Raw genomic sequence first — 23068 nt, 5'->3', positions numbered from 1 at the left:
ATAATTTTAATATAGAATTGATGTTTTTAAGTACGCTTTATGCACACATAGGTTAACCGGGACTGGACCTACAGTTTAAAGTGGAACCACAATGTCCCTCCACCGGGTATCGAACCTTTGATTACAAGGAGACGACGTTACCACTACGAAATAGGGAGGCCCTTTAATTTTAATTATTTATATACCGGGTGCTCCAAAAGTCCGGTCTCATAGGGATAGTCGGAAGTCTTGAAGTGATGAATGTTTAATATTGATAATATAGACTTTGTTTCAGGTAGAAAAGCTTTACAACAAATTTTTAAAGTGATGCACCCCTTGAGCTCTGCAGGTATGGATACGAGAGCTCTTTGTACATTGCGTAGCATTGTTGGTGTGATAGCGTGGCATGCAGCACGAATGTTTTCTTTGAGATCATCACTTGAACGTGGACGTGTGTTGTACACAACAGATTTCATCTACATTCGTTTACCTGCAAGAAATAATCATTACTACAATTTTTCCCACTTTCCCTCGGAGACCGGACTTTTGGGACACCCAATATATAGTAACAGAGCACTGTATGGGAGAAAGTAACTCGTCCAGGATTTTCGTTAAAGTAGGAATTCGCATTCAAGTTTTAACAAAAACTACGTGTGAACATAATTGTAGCAGAGTTGGCAACCCTTCACTCTGTCCCAGGAGACTCTGGAGCAATCTCTCGACAGGGCTGGAACATTGGCAAAAATTGAAGATTCTGGAACGCTCATGGAAAATACAATTCAAGTTCACGTAGGAACCCTGTTAATATATACGAGGGGATGCTGAAAAGTTCGTAGCCCTACGTAGAAGGAATGCACTTGGAGTGATGAAACTTCATACTTACTCAAAATATCCCCTCGAAGCTCAATGCACTTTCTGGCCCGGTGCTCCAACTTTTACAAACCACTTAAAAAGAATTATGAAGTTTGCTCCTCGCACCAATACTCTGCGGCAGTAGTCAGCTCCTGATCTGAGGCAAAATGGAGTTTTTTGAGCTGAGGAAACAGAAAGTAGTCCGATGGAGCCAGATCTGGAGAATTGGATGGATGATGAAGACACTGAAAGCCCAGGTATCGCAATTTCTGCTGTGTTGCTGCTGCTCGATGGGCAGGGGCATTGTCATGGAGAAACAGGACACCTTTTTTGAGTTCGCTTGCTGAACAGACATGATCACTTAATAAACCTGAAACAACAAGAAAACTTGTCAATTATGCAATGCCTTTTGGGATATGTACTTTCAAGACATAATGTGACCTTCCTCTAAACAGTTTGGGAACTTGATCGGGCTATGAACTTTTCAGCATCCCCTCGTATTTGTACTTCTACGCGGATTTCGTGCGAGTTATTCGTCTTTCGTTCGAACTACGGTGTCTTCCTTGGAATTGTTCGTGGTGACGGTGCTCGTCAGTTCCCAGGATGACGCACCTGGCTGAACGCCAAATGACTTGATGTAACTGTACCAAATTTAGGTACACGTGTCCTCTGTTTTGCACGTTCGATTCTATTCAAAACTTATATCTGGAAGAACACTAGCGTATATACAGGGTCTATCATAAGTAATGGCGCAAACTGACACAGTTGAAAGTACACGAAAATAGAAGCAAAAAAGTCTCGGTAAACATGGGTCTGGAAACGAGCCGTTTTCGAGATAATTGCGAATGTGTGATTACAAGCCGCCACTGACTTCATTGTTTGTAAACGTCGTCCTAGTTGGTAAAATGCTAATAATGTGTGCGAATGTGTGGTTAGAAGCCGTCACTGATTGCATTTTGTAAACACAGAGTGGTTTGCTCTTTGTTTACAAAACAGAACATTTCCGACAGGTGGGGTTGGAATCAAACAGGATGGATACAATCAGTACAGAGAATTGTACATGCTTGTGACCAATTCCGAAATGAACCGGGGGTGTTCGAAAGAATTCGAAACTCAATGCGGAATCGTATTGCATCCAGATGCAAGGACGACACTTCGAACACCTCATTTTAGCCCATGAGCCAAAACCTCAAATTTAGGCGATCGGTACCACTCGGGGCGGACGGGTTCTCATGTGATTTTTTTTTTACAAGGTCTGGATGCCTAGAGCTGGAAAATGTGTGATAGCATCTCATAACTATTTGCTTTTTATAAAATAGTATTGAATTAGTAACAATAGGCGAAAAATAATGGCTTTTCATATTTTTTATAAATAGCATATAAATTCATCACAATATTTGAATAAATAAATTTAGTTTGAACAGACTTATAACACAATTAAGCCTTGTTTCCATGATTATGAAAAAATATAAATATGCTGACCAAGGCAGTAATTTATTTTATTAAAAACATAAACGTAACGTTTCAACCTTCTAGCAAGGTCTTGATCAAACTCTGTCTTCATCAAACTCTTGATACAGAGTCTGATGAAGACCTTGCTAGAAGGTTGAAACGTTACGTTTAGTTTATATTTTATAGTAAAATAAATTACTGCCTTGGTCAGCATATTTATATTTTTTTCATGAACAGACTTATTAAATTCAATATTACTTTATAATAATTATAATTATTAAGTGTTATAATATTAATATAATCCTTACAATAATAATAAAACTTTATTATATTGCTTATATACTGACATAGATGAAAGTCATAAGTTTTACTACAATTTTCAATAATAATAGTGGCTAAATCTTAAAATCGCAACATAAACAAAATTTTATTATTTACATTCATCATCATCTTCTGAATAGGTGTCATCACTCATTGATTTTCACATGTGGGTAGTCTCCACTTGTCAGTGCCCCTGATGTTATGTAGACAGAAGACGCTGTGAGATCTCCAATGACTTTTCTTACTGTATTATTAGCATTTTACCAACTAGGACGACCTTTACAAACAATGAAGTCAGTGGCGACTTGTAACCACACCGGTAGTAATTTATTTCGAATTCGGCCACTGAGAAATAAAAACGTTTCTTATCGTTTGCATCGGTGTGTATCCTTTTTTCTTTCCAATGAGACTCGTGTGCCTCGGCTAGCAGCGGTTTATCAAAGCCTTTGTCGTGCTCATTGTCGTGAAAGTGACACCAGTGACTGTTACGTTCGATCGGGTGAATTTCGCGATATAGCTGGCACAGAGCAGAGGCTCCCGCTAAAATGAACCTCATTTCCGTGCATTGAGTCGCAGGCACCCCCTTTCCCTCGGCTCTTTCGGGGCGGTTGGTGAAAATGTTGATAAGTAAGCCTCTTTCGCTGCGTATCTCGGTTAATAAATCACCAGTAATGATGAACTCGGCGGGTATCTGTTTGAGGATTCTTCGAAAGACCACCCATGGACTGCAGCCATTGGAAACTATTAGCGGAGCTTAAAAAGCTGTAATCTAACAGCGAGTTTGGTGCAACCAGAGCACGGTTCCATTTCGTCGAATGTGTGAATGTAATTTTTCATCCACCTGGAAGGGGAAGTCAAGGGGAGATTTTCCTCCCACCAAAAATTTCCTGGGGAGGAGAGCTTTTGTTAAAACAATTTGGCTTCAAATATACAGTATTGGTCAAATTATTGGACTCGTTGTAAGAAAGAAGCACATTATCTTGTTTTGAAAGTGTTCTAACTAAATGTATTACACGATTGTTATAACTTTTTTATGGGATTAAACTGTTTGTCTGCTTCGATATAATCTTGTTTCCCACAATCCTTTCTTTTACTGTGTCCCAAGAGATGGCAGCACGATTCTTTGCATATTGGCAAAAGTGCCTGGAACCAATATGTGCATTGTTTGCCGTGTTATTTATGCAATTTTTTTTGTTATAACTAGGGCTATGATTTTTATGACAGCATATCTTTTTTTGTAAGGGTGATGTGTTCCCTAAATATATAGAAATTAATATTGTTGTTATTATTATTATTTATTATCTCCATAGGGTTACAATTAAGCCACACAACATTTCATTTTGAACAAAATTAATACAAATAATGACTTGATGCCCTATATAGTAAAAAATATATGCAAAAGCTACATCTAAGGAAAATGTGATGAATTTACATTAGTATATATAGTGTTCTATAGTAGCAATGAAATAAAGTTTGAGAGTTATACACATTTAGAAGAAACGAATGTGTAAACGTGTGTGGGTTTGGATATGAGTGTGTATTGTGAAGAAACTAATTGAATTAAGGTGCTTTTTGCATTTGGCCATTTCTGCGTGATAGAGCATATTTTGATGGATTATCGGTCATATTCAGCATATTTTTGCATTTTCAAGAAATATAGTCATTTTCGAAGTGACTCGTTCTTACTCCCATGTTTACTCGAGAGTTTATTTTTTTTTTGGACTGCAGCAAAATCTTTATCATTTTTATTTCAAAATTTAGAGAAATTATTCATTGTGCATTGCCACTCAGAGCCCATAGAGTGAACTAAAAAAAGTACATATGTGAAAATATCTCAGCATTTAGATATTGATGTTTGAAACTGTCCAGTTATAAGGGCATATTTTTCAAATTATAGTGCATATTTTGTAAAATTTTTGGTCATAAGAGCATATTTTATTTTGCATATTTTGACTTTTAGGTCATAAAAATCCTAGCCCTAGTTATAACAAAGGAAATAATATTAACTGTGATTGTTGTAAGGGTGTTTTCTATTTGTATTTCCGGAGCAACATGTAATTTCATAAACCACGTGGTTTGATGTTCAGAAATAAAGGGTGATAAAGAAACTGTACAGAAACAGTGACTAAAATGGGCTAAAAAAGAGCCAAATGTGGTTATACGAAGTACTGACAGTACTTGCAGTGTGTATAACAATGGAATGTGTATTACAAAACATTAAATCTGTCAAATTTCTCTATAGTACAGGCGTTTACGTCGTTAACGTCGAAGAACTGAAGAAAGCCGCCGCCACAAACGTGGGTGGGGATAAATATCGGGCGAGTTGTTTTCGTCCAATCACACTCAACATTCAGCCAACGGGCGCAGCTGTCATTCTGCTCGTCTACTCCACGTGGAGTCTCAGTCACATGACTGCGGATACGCTGTTGCCGTACTTTGCAACTTCAATGTGGAGACCGTGGGAAGTGGTTGTGCGCGGAGGGACAAGGTGGCGTAGAGTAGCTGTGTGGCAACACTGTGCGTTAATGTGATTGTTGCAGCAGGCGGGCGCGCTCCGTAGACTTCAAAGCCAGCCGGTCGTTAACGTAGCTAGCGCGTCACCTATACATAAAGTGAGTTAAGCCCCCAACACACGGAACTGGATTTCTAGTAGGAATGCCCTAGTTTGCGCTGAACTAACTTTCTAGGTAGCAATCATGGCCGCCTGGCTGACTGCTTGACTGGTTTGGAGGAATAGGACATGCTCTAGTTGCTACTTGCTTTCCTCGACTGGATTTTGTGGAACAGCCAGTGAGAGCAAAGTTTCGCCATGTAAAGATAATCTGTGAGTGTGCAAAGGAGACTTTTTGTCTGTGGTTTCCGAAACAACTAAAATATTCTTCCATACGTGTACAGTAAACGTTGTAAAGTATGTATTTAAGCAGCGCCATTGTTTTGTACCTAATAACGTTTTATACGAAACGTTATTCCTCTCGGTTGAATAGTTATCGGCTTTTAAACATGTGAAGTGATATTGTTTACATCGCACGCGGCCGCCATTACAACTTCCCTCATGCGAACAAAAGCCTATCGACAAGTACGCTGATAAGTATCGTGTGAGGCGAAAACTAGCAAATGGGTAGCCAGTCCAGCGCCAACTAGGGCATACCTACTGGATATCCAGTTCCGTGTGATGCGGGCTTTAATCTGTTTCATTTTTTCAAGTAATGAGTCCAATAACATGGCCAATACTGTACTGTACTAAACGAACGGCCTTGAAATCAGGCGGGTGGCAGAAAATTGCACCGCCCCACACGTCATTTGCTGCAATGGCTGGACCCTCCGTTGTACCGTGCCGGCAACGTGTATTAAGTTGTTCTGGAATGTTGCAGTTTTTATTTCCTCAGACAATCAGACTCGGTACCAGCAAAGCGCAGTTCTGCCGTCTTCTACGTTCACATGTCTATAAATTCTAACTCGCAGTCTACATTATTTTCAGTGCTCGCCGTCCCCCCTCTCAACACATAATTAGTTAAAATTTTCATTCTCTTTCCGCGAAAAGTCGATTCCATATCCACACCCACACATCCGTTACTTCCGATTTCTTTTCAATATAAAGGGTGTTCCATATAGGACGCCGAATTAGAATCGAGTGCTATTGTTTTGTTTCGAGGTTGGCAGACCTGTTTTTGCCAATGTTGGCATCTGTTGCCATGCCGATCAATGTAGCCTCAATTGTTTTGACTCGTTTGTTGTGGTTTCCTTCCGAAAATCCTCGAATAATCCAGGAGCGTGAAATCCATCCATCCGCTGAGAACGACTGTGTGGTGTGGGTTTTGGCAGGTGGAGTGTGATCTTACACCCTGTGATTTCTTCTTATGGGGGGTTGTGAAATCACAGGTGTACGCCAACAAACCACAAACCCTTTTGGAACTGAAGGCGGAAATCATACGGGTGACTGGAGGCATCGGGACAGACATCTGCGAGAGGGTTATCAATAATTTTGTGGAGCATATAAATGCATGCAGACTCAGTAGGGGTGGACATATGCCTGACATTGTCTTTCATACGTAAATGGGAGATGTTACTGCTTGCATATAGGTGAAATATAACTATTTTCATTATATTTTCCCTATTTTTATTTAATTTTCTAATTCGGCGTCATGTACGGAACACCCTATATATTCTACAAATCATGTAAACATTTTAAATAGTCTCATTTTGTGTAGACGTAGTTTTATTATATAGACATTTTTACTATATAGGTTGATTGATTGATTGATTTATTGATTTTACTTAGCTTTTTGTGCCACTTTGGCTAATTTGCGAAGATGATGATGAGTGATGATATGACAAAATTGATGAATGCACACTCACAAACATTCATGCCTAGGCCGGGATTCGAACCCGTTACTCTTGGTTTACTATACAGGGTGGGCATCAAGCCATTACTTATATGAATAATGAACTAAATGAAATATTGCACGGCTTAAATGTAATCCTATTAAGATAATAAATAAATACATTTTTTTAAAAGGTGTTTTTTCCCCATATGCAATTTTAATGCATCGTCATCGTCATCAAAGCTTCTTATTTTATTGCTGGTCGTTTATTTTTTTAAAAATGTTGAAGAAACTTGATTTGTTACGTTAACATGCATATTTGAAGACCCAACACTTATTATCCACTATTTAGTGGCCTACGATACTTAAACAGATATTTTATTTGTGCAAAATCCTGCGAAAATCAAGCAACATCCTTGCATGCGAAGAACGTTTCAAGTGTAAATACTTTCTAACCCAGTGGAAAGTTTAAGTCCTCGCATAAATGCAGTAAACGAAGAATTTGTTAAATTTCCATTCCCTTATTGCTGGAAGTTGCTGTAGTGATCGTGGGACTCCGCCGTGAATCATGTTTGAATGAATCGTCTGGGACCACACGTAATGATACCCTTATCCTTCTTTGCATGCCGGTTACAAACCAATCAATACGCTTCGTGGAAGGGGGATGGCTGTTTTCCGCTTTCATGTCGTATCTAAAATCTTAATCAAATAGAGCGAGCGAAGGTGAACGGATAACGTCGGGGTTGAATAACCTGGACTATCAAAGGATGACATCTTTGGCCCGTATCCTTATAAATATGCAACCCGGATCACCCTGAAAGATACAGAATTGCATAGCTTTTAAGGTTACAAGTCGTTTACAGCGAACAGTTAGGATTGAGTTGGGTCGCGGATTCGTTACCTGCTGGAGGCACATTGCACAGGTGTTCGAATCCCATCCTACTTTAAACTGTAGGTCCAGTCCCGATTAGTCTATCTGTGCATAAATTGGATGATCTGCAACTACTACTCTCTCTCTGTCTCTGTATCTCTCACACACTCATACGCACGTACGTTTAACTTATGCAATCAATTTCCCTCTTTTATATTTTCTATCATTGTTATTTTTCATGAAGAATTCGAAATAATTTGTCCTTTGATTTCTCATTGATTTTACACTAATTAGTAGAGACTGGATCTTTAGCGCAAGAACAATGTGCAGAAAAAAATAGGTGCAGATGCAAAAAAATCAAGAAAACCTTAAGTACATTCATGTGTATGATGTAATTTTTCATTTTAAACATTAAAAAGAAATTTTTATGATAAATGAAGATATACCGGGTGTCCCAGAAGTCTTTCCCTGATTACCAACTTTATTCATATAATTTATTCAACAAATAAACTTGGTTAGTTTTCCAACATTTTGGCACCACTTTCACATCTCTACATTGCATATAGCGGATATGAATAAAGTTTGTAATCAGGGAAAGACTTCTCGGACACCCGGTACTTTGATTAGATATACAGTCACAAGTATAGAATCGTTAAGTCTTTACCTTCACTCATCCCTAGCACTGGTGTCTGGATATAAAAGGAATGAGTTGTACTGGATTATGTTGTAGCTTTCTCTGTTGGTGAACCCAAAGCTTAATCGTTTATCGGCCAGGAAGAATTTCCATTTTCGTAGAATTTCCCTCAAAAAAGTTCCCTCTATTTATAGAACGTCACATACGAGGGTAAATCAAAAACTAAAGGCAATTTTGTGTTTTCGCACAAATAAACGAAGACTAGGTGTGTCTGACATCACCACGTTTATACTTGGAGTCGATTGTCGCGGAGAGAAAAGGTCACACGTATAATCGTACAGTTTTACGTTAATTCGCTCACTGCAACCATGCTTTAAGGGCAGAATAAGTGCAAAATTCATGTTTAGGTACAAATTTGGGGGAGGAATGGACAACGGAATGGGCCTATATGTCGATAATATGTAAGATGCGAGAAACCATATGTGGAAGCGCCCAACATTATTTTTTTTTGTAGGTGCAGCACCTAATTGTCCGAACTCTTAAGACTAAGTATTCAGTCTAAACTGTTTGTGAAGGCACGCAAACATCAAGGCAAGCACACGGATTACACTATTGTAACTGCATTGTTGCTAATGAGGCTGTGGCGCCTGGACTCGCAGTCCGTATAATCCTGCGTGGCGCTCGTGTTGCGTTGAATACTTGTATGTTTGTCCCTTCATCCATTTCAACTTATCACCTCACCGTTGCGATTAGCGAAAAGTGGCAGAATTGTGACGCTAAAGAAACTAAATCAATCGTAAGTTGTCGATTTTTATACTAAAGTAGCTGATTGCCCGACATTGCCCGGTTAATTATTTATGCCAATCTTCTATTAGACAGGGAAATAATGAATTCTAACTATAGTGTAAAATGAACTTGGAATTGAACGACATTTGGAGTGTCACTATTCATCTTAGCGACCCAGAAAACTATGGATTCCACACTAATATCGGTCGTTTTCGATTATTGTTACATGTCACCCCCTCCTACCCCACCCCTAGAGGCGCTAAGGGTGTCTTACCCCCACAGTATTTCTTTCCAGATTGCAAGTGATACGTTAACCAAGTTTGGTTAAAATCGCTCCAGGCGTTCGAGAGTTATGCCGGAACAAACACACACACACATCCATTTTTATATTTATTTATTTATTTATATATTTATTTACTGCCCTCAACAGAGGTAAACTTCCAATTACAGACGGCAGGAAAAAAAACAAAGAAAACAATACAATTAGCAAATATATAAACATACATCAATAACATAATCAATAATGAAATTAAACAATCTGACGCTTTCTCTTGTCTTTCACCATACTAGAACAAAGAGTTGTGCAATAATTACATACATAAAATACCTATAGATATATAATTGTAGAATACAATGGAAAATAATGGGAGAATAGTGATACCGGAATGATTACAGTGTATTTTTGTCATAATTCTGATTCAATCATTTTTTTATATAGTTTGAATGGCAATGATAAATCTAAGGCCTGGTTATTCATTGAAAGCGTATTATACAAATCACACATTCTACTTAATGGGCTGCTTTTATATTTCTCAGTTTTGGGAATTTTCGGAATCAGTAAGTTTCGCCCACGTAAATTACTTTTTCTGGTATTGAATTGTAGTTGACTGAGGAAATAACTATTGTCTAATATACCGTTTACAGTTTTATGTAAGTATAAGTGATACAGAATATTCCGCCTATTACAAAGGCTTTTAAAATTAAATTCATGCAGCAAATTTTGATATGGCTCATTATATTGTACTGGCTTTTTATATAATATAAATACCTCAAAAATTTCTTCTGTGTTCTCTCCACGGTATTTTCATGCGATTTGTAGATTGATGACCAGATAACACTGATGAACAAATTCAAACTTTTTTTTGCTCCTTTGAACGAAAATAGGTAATTATTTATAATTCGACCTTGCTGAATCCAAATCTGAAAGTATAAATGCTGTATCACCTATCGTTTTCCCTGGATTTTCATTTTTTGTTTCTAATAAAAATGTAATTCCCTTTGTAATAATACATCGAAATTTGAAATTATTTTTGTTTGTTTGCTCATGAAATAAGATTGAAATATTGAAGTGAATAACTATGAAAAATAAAAAAATTGAAATATATATATATGACCGATTTTGAGTGTCCAATGAAGAAATTTCATGCAAAAAAAAAAGGAAAAAAACACATTTTTATTCACATTTTCAAAGTTTCTTTCTTGAACTCTGCCTTTTGTAACTGCCACCAGAAACCTCTTCCTTGAGGTTCCAAAAGTAGTCTGCTAACATGTTCTGTACCGGAATTTCCTACATATCGTTTCTCCATGACACAAATATCTTGGTGAAATCTCTCGTCACATTTGTCACTAACCGCGCCCAAGTTAGGGGGGAAAAAGTCCAAATGCGAATGTAAAAGTGAATTTTCAAGGACATATTGCACTCCATGCGCTGATAACACTTCAACAAGTTCTTAACAAGTTCCTTGTAGTTGTCAGTTTTCACATTTCCAAGAAAATTACAGCATACTTGTCTGAAAGCTAACCATGCGCATTTCTCTTTTTCTGTTAGCAATTCCACAAAGTTGTTATCAAGAATGATCTCACGGATTTGCGGCCCAATAAATATGTCTTGTTTTAACTTACAATCACTGAGTTTAGGGAATGTTTTTCTCAAGTACCCAAAACCCTCACCGTCTTTATCCAAAACCTTAACAAAATTTTTTCATCAGCCCTAACTTTATATGCAACGGTGGTAACGAAATCTTGTCTTTCTCAAGTAGAGGGTGATTCCTAACACTCTTCTCTCTAGGAATTAAGTTTTTCCGTATGGGCCAATCCACAATGTTGTAATGTTTATCTTTTGCCTGGCTGTCCCATTCGCAAAGAAAGCAACAAAATTTTGTAAACCCAGACTGCATGCCTAACAGTATACCAATCATTTTGAGGTCTCCGCATATCTGCCAACCAAATTTTTCATAATATATCACTTTTAATATTGTATCCATATTTTCATACGTTTCCTTCATGGTGGAAGAATAGGCAAGGGGTACTGATGGGTGTATATATTCCCATTATGCAACAATACTACTTTTAAACTATTCTTAGATGAATCTAAAAATAGTCTCCACTTGTATGGGTTGTGACTCCTTCCAAGTTCTTGCAGAAGGTCTTCTACATCATTGCAGTAAGTTAACTCATTACTAACAGAAAAAAAATGTGTCAGTGATTGTTGGCGTTTCCGATATGACACCTTAACACCATCTTGTAATAAATTCCACCCTCGGAGACGAGAACCTAATAATTCCGCTTGAACTTTAGAAAGGTTGAGGTCTCTGACTAGATCATTTAGTTCGGATTGGGAATTAAAGTGAGGTATATTTGGATCAGGAAAATTTGGATTGGTGTTTGAGTATGAGGGTCCAGGTTCGTCATCTGGAGAAGCACTGCTTGGTTCTGTTTCATCCACTGTCCATTCTTTAGGAGGCTTAGGAATTGGTATAAAATCATGACCTCTTGGCTGAAGGAACATCAGGAAAAAATGTAGAATGTTTTGATTTAGAACTATATCCCACTATGTTTGTTAAACAGAAGTAACAATCCGTAGTATGATCTTTCTGTTCTGTCCATATTACAGGGTTTCCGAAGGGCATTGATTTGTGAGTGCCATTAAGCCAACCACGTAAAGTTCGCGAACAACTACAACAAATTTTACCTGGTGCCCAGCTTTTCCCTCGTCTACTTTACTTCCAAAATAAAACTCATATGCTTTTTTCACTATAGGAGTGATAGTATTTCTCTGTGACTTCTAAGTAAATTCCCCGCAAACATAACAAAACAAGTTCGGGTTATTCACACATTTACGTGACATGGCGAACTCATTAATTGAGTTATAATATATTTCTTTAAAAAGCAATTATGAATGCTCTTATCGTTTTGTTAAAATACAACTTGCACTTCACTTCACTATACACAATATTACATTCACAATTTCACGAACATACACAAACATAAAATATGGCTACTCGCGAAGTTATCGGAAAGGAAGTTAAGACTCGACTAACCCACAAAAGAACAAATTTTAACAGAGAAACAGGAAATTACTCTACTGCCAGATATTAAGTGCCAGTCATAAACACACAAGGTCGCTAAAAGGTTCTTATCCATTTGCTAGGAACCAAACGTTAAGCCGGATGCGGAGCAGGGTGCGGAGACCTGAAAGCATAAAACTATAAAATGTGGGTGTTCTGCAAAAAATTTAGGTGATACAGGAAAACGGATGTGATATTCGTTATCAGCACATCTGAATACATAAAGATCACTTAGTTTTATTTAAAGGAGTGTAATAGAAGCATATTTCAGTCTACTTCTTACATTACATATACGGTTTGCTATAAAAATATACTTTTTTGTTTCCTTGCTCACAAAATATGTTTCTAAAAACGACATGTCAAGTTTGTTCTTGAAATCAATGCTGCATATTCAATTAGTGTTGTTGGTTTGCAGTATAGGTTCGTCATGTGACGTCAGGATGCGCACAGTCGCCATGTTTGTGGCCAATTTTATTTATCGTTTGCAAGGAAATATCCACCACGTAGCGTTCGTTACATCTGCACCAACTGCACGTTTGTTTTAATTCACGAATGTCTGTGTTAGTGTCTCCCGCTTACAAGAACTGGCCTCAATCATGGCTGCTCGAAGCCACAATGCAACAGTTTGTGACGTGGGTGAAACATACCTATACGAAGTACTAGATGCAAAAAATCTTTAAAAAAAAGAAGGGTTGACTCCCTCCCCGTTCAGAATGTGAAAAACCATGTTGTTTTTCGAAACCCTTCACTTTCCAAGAAGAAAAAAAATGTAAAAATCGTTGCTGAATCACCCGAGCGTCTAGTGCAACTTGAAACCTATTTAAATTCTCGTTCACGGTCCTAGATACAAATGGAGTGTTCCAACACAACGCTACGATCGGTTTTACATCCCAGAACATTTTCCACTTAGGATCATGTCAAAGAAAACTGCAACCTGACGTGAAAGATTCGCGAAAGTAAACACTCGTAAACTGTGCCAGACACCTTTATCATATCTGTTTAGAGCTTGTTTAGCAGATTTTCTGAAGATACTGCACGAAGCTAAATTTAACACTGGTTCATTGGTGTTTCTGCTAGCAAACAAAACCAAGCATTCACCTCAACTCCTTTCCATCTCTGGGCTCCGGCTGGACGCCATGGCAGAAAACGTAAAGTCGAACCGGTTTTTGAGATACATTACCTAAAAATGTATAGAAAAATTCGTGCACAACGTTTGGAAAATTTTTGCGTCAAATTGATCTATACTCAGTCCCCGGTATCTCTAGACCAAGCGAACGAAAACTAGTATCTGCGCAAGTAGTGAGGCGAAACGACTCCGCCAATGAACACATGAGAGGGAACGGGATTGCATGGAGGGGGAAGCGACTGCAGTTACCAGCCTTTGCAGCAGCGTGTACCGCTTCGCTCTGGCCACTCGATTTCTCCCCTTTCTCTGCCGCTATGCGCGATCTTCCTTCATAGTTTCCTGGGATAGGGTATACTTGAATTTTCCCTTCAAGTTAGAATAGACGCAGCGGAGAAGCAGCGTCGGAAAATTTAGTTTCAGATGGTGTGGGAAAATTCTGAAACATTGCTCTTTGAGTACACATGCGGTTGTACTGTTCTGCACACAGTTCTTGAGAGCACTGTGCGAATGAAGGCCGTGTCCGAATTGGCAAGCGCTCCGTCCCGTCCTCTCCCGTTGCTATCGTGTGCCGTCGAAGTCGTCCGAATCTACGTCCCCTTGCAGTACGGTTGTCACATTTCTCGCCAGGTGTCAGCCGGAACGTCACTCGTCGCGCTCTGGGGCGCAGGCGCACAGTGCTGAAGCAGAAGGCAGGCGCCAACCACACATTACAATGATTTCCACCTATTTACTACTCATATTAAAAATGTGACGTGCGATTTCTTCATTTTCAATTTTTCTGCATTCGGTGTTATCGATAAAATGTCCAAGAATCACTGAGTTTTACATTGTCTATTCAGTAAAAGTTGTCTCCGCAAAGCGGAAGTTGCAATATGGCTGCCAAGCGCAGGGTCAGAGCGAGTTGAAGCGTGCATATTTCGCGCCTTTCAGTTCTCCCCTCCGACTCCACGTCTGCCGCCAATTCGGACAACGGAGATTGGCTGAGTCTGCGGATGGAACGGTGCTCTAGGCGACATCTGCTGCCGATTCGGACCAAGACCATCTTAGACACTCAGGCCAAAGCGCTCAGTCCTGACGTCATCATCTGGAGACGATCAACCTAACGCTGTACAAGAAAGACAATATTTTATCATGGAGAATTTAAGTTCGTTTGTTTCTTTTTTGGAAGGGCTGGAAGCTCAGAGGAAGTTACTTTTTAACATTTACTCTCACAGAGAATATAGTTAGAAGAGATAGAAGAAAATGTTGAATATTTACACCAATTATTTCGCTGCCAAGTTGATATTCAGCGATGAAGCAACGTTCCACTTATCCGGGAACGTGAATCGCCATAATGTGCGATTCTGGGGCACGGAAAACCCACGTGCAGTCGTGACAGTTGAAAGAGATTTGCCAAAGGTGAATGTTTTCTGTGCAGTGTCACAAACAAAGATGTATGGGCCGTTTTTTTTCTTCGCTGAGCAAACTGTGACCGGTAATTGTTACCTGGATATGTTGCAGTTGTGGTTGTTCCCGCAACTCAGTGCTGACTTCAGGGATTTTGTATTCCAACAAGACGGGGCACCCCCTCATTGGAACATCCCACTTCGTGACTACCTATACGATGAAGTTCCGCATCGCTGGATTGGGCGTATTTGTGAGGATGTCCTAGCTTTGTTCCCCTGGCCTCCCAGATCTCGTGATTTAATGCCCTGCGCTTCTTCCTGTGGGGGTACGTTAAGGACCTTGTTTACGTACCCCCTCTACCGCAATCCTTAGTCGAGCTCAAAGAACGCATCAGTGCTGCAGTGCAGACCATTGACAGGACTATGATACAAAATGTATGGAATGAGCTCGAGTATCGTCTGGACGTGTGTCGTGTAACCAAACGGGCACATATCGAACATTTGTAGAGGGTGTATAAACTTGGTGAGTTTGTGGTTCTTTTCATATATCTTTCATGTGTGTGCGTGTAATACTTTTGAAAATATAGCCTTTTCAAAACGAATGAATCATTTATGCTAGCCCTGTATATACAGGGTTATTATAAATGATTGACCCGATTTCATAAATTCACTGTAGCTTTATTATTTGACATATTGTCAAGAAACTTTGCAGACGTATAGAAAAACTCAAAAAGTTTTTTTTTGTTGCAGGTTCGCTTCTGATTTCTGCCACGAGAGTGCAGCATTGAGCATTTATTCAATATGGCGACAGGCAGAGAGAAAGCTTATTTTGTGCTCGAGTTTCATTCACTTCAGTCTGTCGTAACAGTGCAACGACACTTCCGAACGAAGTTCAACAAAGATCCACCAACTGCCAAGTCCATTCGGCGATGGTATGCACAATTTACAGCTTCAGGATGCCTCTGTAAGGATAAATCAACTGGTCAGCCTACAGTGACTGAAGAAACGGTTGAACGCGTGCGAGCGAGTTTTGCACGAAGCCCACAGAAGTCGACGAACAAAGCAACCAGAGAGCTGAACATTCCATAGCCTACCGTTTGGAAGATCTTACGGAAGCGATTGAAGCCCTGACACCTGATGACAAAGTCATACGCTATGAACTCTAGAACAACATAAGCTTTATCTCTGCCTGTCGCCATATTGAATAAATTCTCACTGCTGCGCTCTCGTGGCAGAAATCAGAAGCGAATCTGCAACACAAAAAAACTTTTTGAGTTTTTCTATATGTCTGCAAAGTTTATTGACAATATGTCAAATAATAAAGCTACAGTGAATTTATGAAATCGGGTCAATCATTTATAATAACCCTGTATATAACTCTCCTCGTAATCAAATTAATTCACTCAGGCGAAGAATATCATATCTACAAACATCATAGATCCCGTAGAAAAAAAAAACTGGCGAAGTTATTCAAGCGGTTTGATAATTATGGCTTTTGAAGTTTTTACTAGAAAAAAATTAAGCGTTTTGCAAAATTGCATAATTATGAAAAATTCAGATCACATGAATTTATGACAGGTTATATAATGCAGTCAGTAAATAGAGCATAAAAAACTCTACAGGATAATGATTTCACTGTTTGAAATGTTTGACTTTTACATTTTGTTAATTTTATAACATGTGGCAACGCAGTGGTGGTAGAGAAGGACAGAGCTATTGGCAAAACTCATGTATTAGAGAGAGAGGGAAGTGCTCCATTTACTTTCATACTGACTTTTAAGGTTGAGACACTCATAGCGCGGAAAGCGGGACAGGTTATATCAAATGAGGTATAGGCTTTCGTAGTTTATTTGACGATGAGCAGAGCAACTGCGTTTCTCTAGAAGCTTTTTGTAAAAACTCTGCAAATAAGCAAAGAGCTATTTCAAAATATTACTTCAGACTAAGTAAATTGCAATTGTTTTGAAAATTAACTGCTTTTTCAGTGGAGTTTCTTCCATAGTTAGGAAATTGTATCCTATATGCTTTCAATTACATTTTTTGGGGGGAGGGACAAAACATCCCGGCAGGGATTCAATTTTTTCTTGTCGGGATACCATTTTTTAAGGGGGGAAGTGAATCCCCGGCACCCACGTCCCCCACGTTAATTCGCACTCTGCTCAAGAGACAATGTAACCGTGAGCGGATGCCTTACTTCTTTCCCATCTTCTCCAGAGCATATCGTTTGTCTCGCCTAAGATTTCCTTTCTCAAGGTACTTTGGAAGATGGCGTGGCTCGTTCTTCGTTTAATTGCCAGTCCGTAGGGATGAACATTCTGTTACTGTTCTTTTCAGAAACTACAGTGTGTCCCACAAAGGAGTTTACACTATTTGAACGTTATTAGCAGAGAAAGTATTACAGATAACCTGATGGAACTTTTTGTATCTGGTGCTTGTTGCCATTCATTTGTTTTTCTTTAATTTCAGTTCAGTTGCCAGTAGTGACAAGTAATTGACAAGATGGCTGGGAAGCTTTCCGTTGAGCAACGGAAGTGGATTTTAAAGTGTTTTTGGAAATGTGAGAACATGAAAGAATTGCAGAGACGATGGCGGGCAGAATTTGATTCTGCGCCACCGTCACGTGTAACAATTACGAAATTACGCGACAAGTTTGAGAGGGATGGAACTGTGTGTGATCTGGGACGGCGTGGCAGTAAGAAATCAGTATCGGACGAAAGAGGGATGGAAGCAGTGGTACAAACTTTCACAAGATCCCACCAGAAGTCCATACATCAAATTCTGCACGCCATCGTCTCGGCACTTCTTTCATGTTCTCACATTTCCAAAAACACTTTAAAATCCACTTCCGTTGCTCAACGGAAAGGTTCCCAGCCATCTTGTCAATTACTTGTCACTACTAGCAACTGAACTGAAATTAAAGAAAAACAAATGAATGGCAACAAGCACTAATCATGACAGATCCAGATACAAAAAGTTCCATCAGGTTATCTGTAATACTTTCTCTGTTATTAACATTCAAATAGTGTAAACCCCTTTGTGCGACACTCTGTATTTAGTGTTTATTTTTCCTTTCTACTCGTAGTGGTAACGACGTCGCCTTCTAATCAAGCCGTCCCGGGTTCGATACCCGGTGGAGGCTCATAGTGGTTCGGATCCCACTTTAAACTGTCACTTTTCTGTGCATAAAGAAACTAACAAACAGATTAAGTTGTTACAATAGGTAAAAGTTATCGGATCAACAGTTGTGGAACACTAGTCTGGGGCAGTGTTGCCACAATCTGAGAAATTTCCCTTTTTGCACTCAGTTTTTCCCTTCACTAAAATAATAGTAATAAATAGTACATTTGGTGTCTTAAAACTTCCATGGAATTTTGGTATTTTTCATCCCATTTCGTTTAAAATTTGGTTCGAATTTCCCTTCATGTGGCAATACTGGTCTGGAGGAATTGCATAGTTTCAGCAAGTTCTATATACCCTACTGTTCCCGCGTGGAGAGAATGACTCATCGTATCTTGGATTAAATTTTCCTTGAGAGAAACTAGTGGAGAGCCAACTTCTCGAGATGTAGCATTACCAAAACAATTCTCTGTTTACAAGAAAGTACGGGAAGAGTTTTATGCCAGCCACAGCATCAATCTTGAGAGGTTCGTCTCAGCACTCAAAACTCTCATGGTTGTGAAGATAACTTCGTTTGTAGTCGTGGAGAAGTTTTGTTCCTGATATTTTTTCAATAATTTTTCTAGTAGCTGTGTTGCTCGAACTTGTTTTTCGTTTCTTTGGCGTTTGATGGTTTTAGACAAAATAATTCAGACATTTCATTGACCAAGTTTCCGTCCCGTATGTTATCCAATTTTCTCTTGAAACTTTGGATAATTGTGTACAACGTGAAGTAACTTTATATTCCACACACTTGATTAACTCTGATGTAGTGGTTATGGCGGTTTCTCTCCCCTCGCTACTTCCCCGTTAACTCTTGGATAGTGTTGCCAAACGTCTCTGTTTTTAATAAGTGAATTTATTGTCCCGAAGAAAAGCTTCTTCTTTTAAGTCAGAGATATTTCCTATTCAGTTTTTCTTCTTTTCGAAATTGGTAGAACTGCTCCGTTATTGAAACTACGAGGGGCGTTCAGAAAGTAATTTCCGATGGCGTCCATACATGGCGCTATAGAGTGTCTCAACCTTAAAAGTCAGTATGGAAGTAAATATGGAGTACTTCCCTCTCTCTCTAATACATGAGTTTTGCCAAAAGCTCTGTCCTTCTCTACCACCGCTGCGTTGCCAGATGTTACAAAATTTACTAAATGTAGAAGTAAAAAATTTCAAACAGTGAAATCATTATCCTGTAGAGTTTTTTATGCTCTATTTACTAACTGCATTATATAACCTGTCATAAATTCATGTGATCTGATTTTTTCATAATATGCCATTTTGCAAAATATTTTTTTTTCTAGTAAATAGTTCAAAAGCCATAAGTATCAAACCGCTTGAATAACTTCGCCAGTTTTTTCCTACGGGATCTATGATGTTTGTAGATATGATATTCCTCGCCTGAGTGAATTAATTTGCTTACGAGGAGAGTTATATATATATATATATATATATATATATATATATATATATATATATATATATATATATATACACATTGGATATTTTGTATAAATCATCAGACCGTAACACGAAAAAGTTGGTTAGCGAGAAACTTTTCAGTTTGTCGCGATACACATGCAGACGAAGCGAGAAAAGTGTTGACCATTGTTTGAAGTTATTTTTAGAATGCATTGTTACTCCACAGCACCGTTATTTATTCCGCAATCGTAGTTTGTGTATGCGGGCTGTCTCGCGTATCAAATTCATTGCGCGCCACCGAGGTTACAATTCAGTTGCAGGCAGGTGCCCCGGTTCGAAGGAAGTGCAGTGTGCTTCATTTTCCGGAAAAGAATATCTTAATGTTTGTTTTTGCATTTTATTTAATTCTGTTTATGTAAAGGATACAACATTCAACGATAGAAGTAACAATAGTTGCGTCGTGTATTACACATATAATGCAAATGTAAAATAGTAAATAGTTACGTCGAAATATAAACATTTACATGCAATTCTTGAGATAACTATCGTTTCTTTTTCCAAAATGCATCAAATACATAGATTTTGAAGATTTCTTATACGGTATTAAGGAAGTACATTTGTTGCAATCATTAGCGATCAACAGCGACTCGATGCTCCTCCGTTTGTTGATCTGGCAACGCCGCGCTCCATTTAACCCATACTGACTTTTAAGGTTGAGACGCTCTATAGTGGTCGGAAACGCGACGCTCGTATGCAGGCAGTTAGAGGTGATATGTGGCTATAATATGTTGCAATCGCAGCGCTGTGGAGGCAGTCGTGTTGGGACAGTGTTAGGAAGAAAGGTAGCAATTCTAATACAGTCTTCCGCCGACTGTGAGGCGTAACTTGGCGAGGGCAAGCGGGGGCCACTTGCCCCTTCCCCCAAATTTTCAGATTACTAAATGTAAAAATTAAGGATACTTCTGTTAACCTCTTGGGTCCTGAGGAGCAAAGTAGTGAAGATATTTTTTTATGATTGCAGATATGTTAGTTATTTAGCAAGATAGTTTTGTGCTTATTATGGGATTGAAAACTTGTCAATCCTGCCTCCCGAAGTCCCAAGTTCAACTTTGCCTCCCCAAATTTAGGCCTCAAATCCATTTTCTTTGAGGGGGATAAAAACACCGCTGGTAGGGATAAGAAGGTTTTCTGTGTAGGAATCCCGGCAACCTCCGCCCCCCCCCCCTGTTAATGCGCACACTGTTGCTTAATACAGGGTGCAAAGGCTATTTGAGGACATTAACGTAAATTTTGAAAAATAACCATACCTCGTCCAAAATCAATTATATTTTCATGAAAATTGGTACACGTGAGAAACAAAAGCTTCTGAATAGGTTTATTCTATAAAATAAATATAGAATATATACAGGCCTTCAGCCTAAATAACTTTCTCGAGACGGGACCGAAAGCGTTGACAGGCCTTAATCAAGTGGTATTTGTTTATTTCCGACATCACCTTGACAATGGTTGCCTTCAATGATTCTTTGGTGATGTGTGGATGTTTATTAGTCTCTCTTTGAACAACGCTCCACACATAATAGTCCAAGGGATTAAGGTCTGGAGAGTTAGGAGGCCACAAGTTGGGTGTGATATGGTCATGGAGATTGGCTGACATCCATTCTTGGGTAATGTGAGCCTTATGAGAAGGAGCAGAGTCCTGTTGAAATACGTACGGCCTGCCACTGCGTACACTGTCTATCCAGGGCTTAACAACACTTTGCAGAACCTCAATGTAGTCTGTATCATTACCTCGAAGACCCTATTGAAAGAAGTGGGGTGGCATGACATGTTCTTCGTTACTCACAACTCCTAAAACCATCATAGTTGCTGGAAACTTGGTATGCATAACTTTTGGAACTTCAGAAGAGTCCTTACATAACCATCTGTCATTTCGGCGATTAACCTTTTGGTCTTGATCAAAGTTTTGCTCATCGGAGAAAAACCACAGCATGCCATGTTCCTCAGGGTTTTTGATTTTGGTGAGTAACCGTTCTGCACGGATCAGACGATTCTCTTCTGTTTTTGCAGACATGAATTGAGCTTTCCTCATCGCTTACGACTTGTATCGAATGTCTTCATGAACCAATGTTCTAATTGTGCCCTCTGACACCTTGAGTTCCTTTGCAATGGCCCTCATTGACTTTCCGGGAGTATCATTGATAATTCCCTGAACCTTTCGGACAAATTCTGGTGTCCTGATAATGTCAGAACGTCGAGAATGCCTTTTTCGCTTCGAAACTCTTGAAACATTCCAACCGGAGGCTTCCAACTCTTTCCGAACTTTATGGACAAATGATCTGGCAACATTCAGGAACCTAGCAATTTGTAAATCCTTGTGTTTTGCATGTAAGGCCACAATCACAGCGCTTCTTTTAATTTCTTGAGTTAATATAGGTTCAGTCATGGTATATCTGCAACAAAAACGACACATGAAGAAGGTATAAGGTTTTTATACCAGGTGGTTATAATTAAAGTGACGGTGTTCAGAGTGGTACAGCACGGGCTGTAATGAGAGTAGCAGTCTGAAACTTCGTAGATATGATAATGAAGCAATGCGCTCGCGAATTATGCAAAAAAAATATATATATATATATATATATATAGTTCCAATTCTCGCCACCAGGGTAAAAAATGGCGCTGTAAGCAGTCAAAACGTGGAATTTTCCGTAACTCTGACGTCAAAGTCGGTGACATTGCCTAACCATTGTGTGAGCTCCCTGGTTGTTGTTGGTGACGCTTGTTGCTTTTTTTTTCCTTTAGTGATGTGAATGTTCGCCGAACATTAAAAGTTTGATTTTTCCCGCAATGGCTATTGCGAAGAGAGACCGTGCACTGCTAGTGAAGTTGTTTTACCAGAATGGGAGCAATAGTAACGCTGCACTGCGGAAATATCGCCAACAGAAAGGGCTGAGAAGAGGGCCCATGTCAATTAATGGGCTGAAGAAGATGATGAAGAAATTCGAGGAAACAGGTGAATTGGGTGTTGCACCAGGGAGAGGAAGGAGGAACTTCCCCGTGGAAGTTGTGGACGAAGTTGCTGTAGCTGACCGTGCAGCACATGCCTCAACTTCTGCAACCAGTGCTAGAGCTGTGGCACGTGAATTGTCACTCCCCTGGTCAACAGTTCGCAAGGTATTGCGGTGCATTTTACACTGGTATCCCTACAAGATTCAAATTGTGCACCAATTGAAACCCCAAGATATTCCACAACGCCGTGAGTTTGCCCATCGGTTTTTGGCACGCATGGAAGTGGATGACATGTGGCCGGGGAATATTCTGTGGACTGACGAGGCGCATTTTACTCTGGTCGGTACAGTGAATACTCAGAACTGTCGCATATGGGGTTCCACTCGTCCACATGTTGTGCAGGAACAACCATTGCACT

The 23068-nt window shown here is 39.2% G+C and overlaps 1 protein-coding gene and 1 pseudogene across 5 annotated transcripts in view; one reads left to right on the top strand and one right to left on the bottom strand.

Moving 5' to 3' along the window:
* LOC145981803 (multiple PDZ domain protein-like) overlaps positions 1-23068 on the top strand; it is a 963820-nt gene that overhangs the window by 161712 nt on the left and 779040 nt on the right. The window lies entirely within an intron of this gene.
* Positions 936-22087, bottom strand: LOC145981993 (uncharacterized; annotated as a pseudogene).

The sequence above is a fragment of the Lepisma saccharinum genome, chromosome 30 (genome assembly GCF_977018435.1).
Source record: "Lepisma saccharinum chromosome 30, izLepSacc3.1, whole genome shotgun sequence".
Lineage (NCBI taxonomy): Eukaryota > Metazoa > Arthropoda > Insecta > Zygentoma > Lepismatidae > Lepisma > Lepisma saccharinum.
Note: the sequence above shows the minus strand (reverse complement) of the source record. Positions and strands in the feature narration are given on the sequence as shown.